The 4297-nt window shown below is 36.2% G+C and overlaps 1 long non-coding RNA gene across 2 annotated transcripts; it reads right to left on the bottom strand.

Annotated features, from left to right (window-relative positions):
- Positions 1 to 715: 715 nt before the first annotated feature.
- Positions 716 to 2530, bottom strand: LOC107206546. 2 transcript variants are annotated; one of them, XR_001522455.2, is made up of 3 exons: positions 2145 to 2512; positions 1895 to 1946; positions 716 to 1690 (listed from the first exon to the last, which is right to left on the bottom strand). It is a non-coding gene; the product is annotated as an uncharacterized LOC107206546 (long non-coding RNA). The 2 variants fall into 2 exon arrangements; XR_001522454.1 differs by having other exon boundaries at positions 716 to 1946; positions 2145 to 2530.
- Positions 2531 to 4297: the final 1767 nt, after the last annotated feature.

Here is a 4297-nt window from a genome sequence, read left to right as displayed (position 1 = left end):
GGGTCCTCTCTGGGGGCTGTGTGAAATCTGATTGTCTGCTCCTGCTATTGAGAGATGGAAGAATTAGAGCTCGTTAATTAAACTGATGTAACATTTGTTTACTAGAGCATGAAACCTCAGGTTAGCCCCAAGTTGAGTTATTTGAGGTCACATATCGAGTCAGGTTCTTTATTTTTTCCTTTCTCTCTCTCTTTGCTCACATATTTGGTGTGTAAATTATCATTAAATTTTATATTAATGTGTCATTTCTGTGACATATGAGAAACTAAGCTATAAGTGGAGGTCATTTCTTGTTTAGTTATACTTTTGTTTGTTTTGTATGTAATTTCCCACATTTTGTGCAGTAATTCTGGGGGTTTCTTTTGACTTTAATGACTATTAATAGATTTATTTTTTATATATTCAAAAAACCCTTCCAAGGTCTCTTTACTATAAGCTTTGATATGAAACCGGTGAATAAAGATAGGGTTGTGGATGTAAGTTTTTAAATTACCTTTTAATTTTAGAAAAAAGTGGTATGTAAATAGAATAGTCCTTTGACACTATTACATTAGAGATAGATGAAAAGTAACTTCTAAAATATTCATTAATATTGAATAGTGTAGCATAACAACAACCACTGGGTAAAATGACTTTTAATTCACCTTGTTTTGCTCTTTCTGAGCTCGTAGCTTTATGACACTTGTTAGAAACTGTGATGCAATATAACACAAACTTTTGATATATGACTGAAACATCAAATATTTATTTGACAAGCATTATGTACAGTTACATTGTTTCATAAAACCAATACTTTTCCCCCCAAAACTGATGTGACACATTGCTATTTAGAGTAAAGTAATTGGAAATTACTTTAATAAAATAAATACATAAAAATTGTGTTTAATGACTGTTTTTCTATTAAATAAAATGAGCAAAGAGATTTTCTACTTCTTCTTCCAAGACACCTGTGGATGAAAGAAAAGAAAATTAATATGTTTTTAATTTGATTTAGCATTAACTGAGTTTTACAAGAGAAGACTTTGCAATTCCACACACACATGCATCATGTAAAAGGTACTTAGAATCGGAAGGGACAAAATCCTGAGAATAATTGACACGTTACAGACAACCCACTTGGGCAGCACTGGTGTGAGTGGGCTTTACACAGGTGAGTGAGCATTACCTGGATTCTGGGGGGGCTGATCCCGGCACCTGTGAGACAAAGGGCAGCGTTCTGGACATTTGTGTGGCTGCATCTGCTGTTTTCAATTGCACACTTATGGAATAAGGACCCACAGGAGCAACTTCTTAGCAAGGCATGTGTTTTACATTAGACCAAGTGATGTATTTAATAATGTCATTGGAGACAAGCTTAAAACATTGCTCTTGTAATAAATCAGATTTTAAGAGGAAACCAACATTTAGATGTTAGATCACAGTGAATATTGCCAGTATCTTTCTATGCAAGTTTTGAGGATTAATTGCGAGTTCCATAAATTTACCTTTCATTTCTTTGCCCGTCTGCTTTCTCCAAACATTTCTGCCGCTGCCTTCACGATGCTGTTCGAGATGAGTGGTGAAGTACCTCTGTTGCCCCATTTTCCCATGCCCTATACCTCTTTAGAAGCAATTCTCAAAGAAGTATATGCATAGGAAAAAGGAACAACGAGCCAGATCACGATCCACTCCACTTGCAGAAAGAATAAACCTGGAATAGAAAAGTATATATTAGGGAGAATAAAAAATATTTATATTCCTTACACAGTACCACTTCTTATGAACTGTAAGGCTGTTAAAAACTACTGCAGACTAAAACAGAGGATGAAATATGAGATGACCAACATTAATGCATAGGATTCAACAGTACTTAGTATGTTAAAAGTTCACCAGTGCATATTTTTGAAATACGTACAAGAAAGCGCAGAGTTCTCAGAAAAAATGAAGTGCAGCTCTGTAGACTTAACCTGAAAATTAATCACAAGTTAGTAACAATATCCCCTTCTCAGTATATTGCACTATTTTACAATATTTGACAATTTTATATTTAAGACCTGAGAAAATACTTATTTGAATTACTGAGCAAAGCAGGAGAGAAAAAAAGAAAAAGCCTATAAATTACAAAATATGGTAAAATCAGCACTACAAGCAACAGTAAGACTTACCTACTTCGCTGTCTGATGTTTGAAGTGCAGTGACTTCGTTTTCATGAGAATTTATGCTTTGCTCAAGACCTTGAAGAAGTAGGAACTATACAGTGTTACTGTTTTCTTAAGTGATAATCACTTTCCCCCTTGCCAAGGTATTTGCTGCACCTGCACATTGGGTACACAAAAAGTGCTGCTGAAAACATGGGAAGTATTGCTCATACGTTGGGGGAGTGCAACAGACAACAGAAGTGATAGGAATAATTAAAGTGATGTCTTGAAATGTGCGCTGAGGATGAGAATTTATCGTCTGTGTTTTCTTTCACATACATCAATGGTGTTTGGAAAGTGCAAATCTGTGAGAGGACCTTTTGTTCTCAGGGCCTGTGCTGTGCTTTCAGTCTAACTCACCCCCCTTTTCCCCACTATTTTGAGAATCTCTATCAATGTCCTTCACTTGCAAATGCGACTTTACTGGGGAGATAGCAAGGTCTGTGTACAAGGCTTTCCTCTGCTTATCCAGGCACCAGCTCCGTGCTGGGTGCCAAGGCTGGGAAACATCTTTCACCATATTTAGTCCTATTTGCTAACAAATTCATTAACCATTTGTTTTCAAGTTGCTGTCTTTCTTTTAGGACATTTATTACACTATAAAACTGCATCTCATCTAAGTAATCTGGTTTATGTATTAGAAGTCTGAAGTGATCAGCTAAAATTCTTTGAAGTGGTTCAAATTAATTCAGAGAGCAGCAGTATCACAAGCAGTCAAAATACTAATTGTTACATGCTGTTGTTTATTCATAAGTTTGGACACTCCTGAAATTCACTCTATGTTCTTTCAGTGGCAGAAGACTTCAAAGTTTCTTTGATTTCCTAATTTTCTTTCTTTAACCTCAGGTTCAGTTTGTTCCTTTCTGTCATAAGAAACAGTCATTGCATTCCGATTTGTATACAGTATCTTGAATTTTTAAAAAAAATCTGATTTTCAGTTTAGGATGAATGTTTCCCTAGATTTTTACAAAGATGAAATTGATTCTTTCAGCTTTTCTTCACATTCTGTGCTTGTGAAGCCATCCCAGTAGTGACCTGAAGCAAGTAGTTAGTTTTGTGATTTTTAATATGTAATGCTTACTCCAGTCTTTCTGGGCTTTCAATCAGACAGCTGTATCACCTGTAAAAAACCCCATGAATAAATATGCTGCTGTTAGACAAAACCAGAAAGTGTTCAGAGCTGTGAACACTTTCTGTGAACACATTTCAACAGCTTTTCATATAATAGCTGTGCCAGGGCAGTTGTCAGTTTTGGTTTTGCTGTGTGGTGTTCTGAGAGAGAGAGAGAAGGTTGTTTGTTTGGTTTTTGTTTGTTTTCCTGGGGGGTTGAACACAAAATTGCTGGCTTGGCAGCTGGAATATAGATGCTATTTAAGCTTTAGTCCTGAGTTCTAGGCAGGCCATCTAATGCCATGGGAGAAGCTCAGGTTAAGGGCTCTAGCCACAGAAAACCGTAATGAAAACCTGGTGTGGGGTCTGAGGGCTCTGATAAGGATCCTCAGCAGGAGTAATAAAGTTGTTCCCTTGTGTGTGAAGGAGCAGTCTCTTGATTTTTGTGCTTTATATTTGCTATTATTTATTCGTGGATTGGAAAGTACCTGCTACAGCTGATTTGTAATGTATCAATCTTTCTTTAGGATGCAGTTAAAGCTGGTTTTGATCTGGATTGCAGAATTAAGCCTTTATTAATCTGTGTTTTGTTCAGAAATATAAACAGAGCAACTTTAAAATGTTAGAAGAACAATTTAAAAGAACACACCAGTCAATCTTTTGCCTTTGATGTTGAATACAGTGTTGACCTAATCCTTCTTAACTTCAAGGCGTGTTTTCTGAAATTTGCTCCATTCAGGCACTCCTCTGAAAGCCACAGAAAGTTGGTAGCCAGTGTAAAATAAATAGCCTGAAATTTTAATGGATTCAAGAATTGATGCTTCCAATATTTTATGTGTTGTATGTGTAATTTGATATTTAACAACCACTTCCTATAAAGATCCATGATCAGAGAGGATAAAACAAAGTTTCTTAAAAAGAAAAACAAAACCAACAACTCAGGCCACCCCCTCATCCCTCACCATCCCAGTGCACTTGTCATTAATTTACTGATTCCTGCTTTGGGGGAG

This window comes from Parus major, chromosome 6 (genome assembly GCF_001522545.3).
Source record: "Parus major isolate Abel chromosome 6, Parus_major1.1, whole genome shotgun sequence".
In the NCBI taxonomy this organism is placed as follows: Eukaryota; Metazoa; Chordata; class Aves; order Passeriformes; family Paridae; genus Parus; species Parus major.
This window is presented reverse-complemented; position numbering and strand designations above follow the sequence as displayed.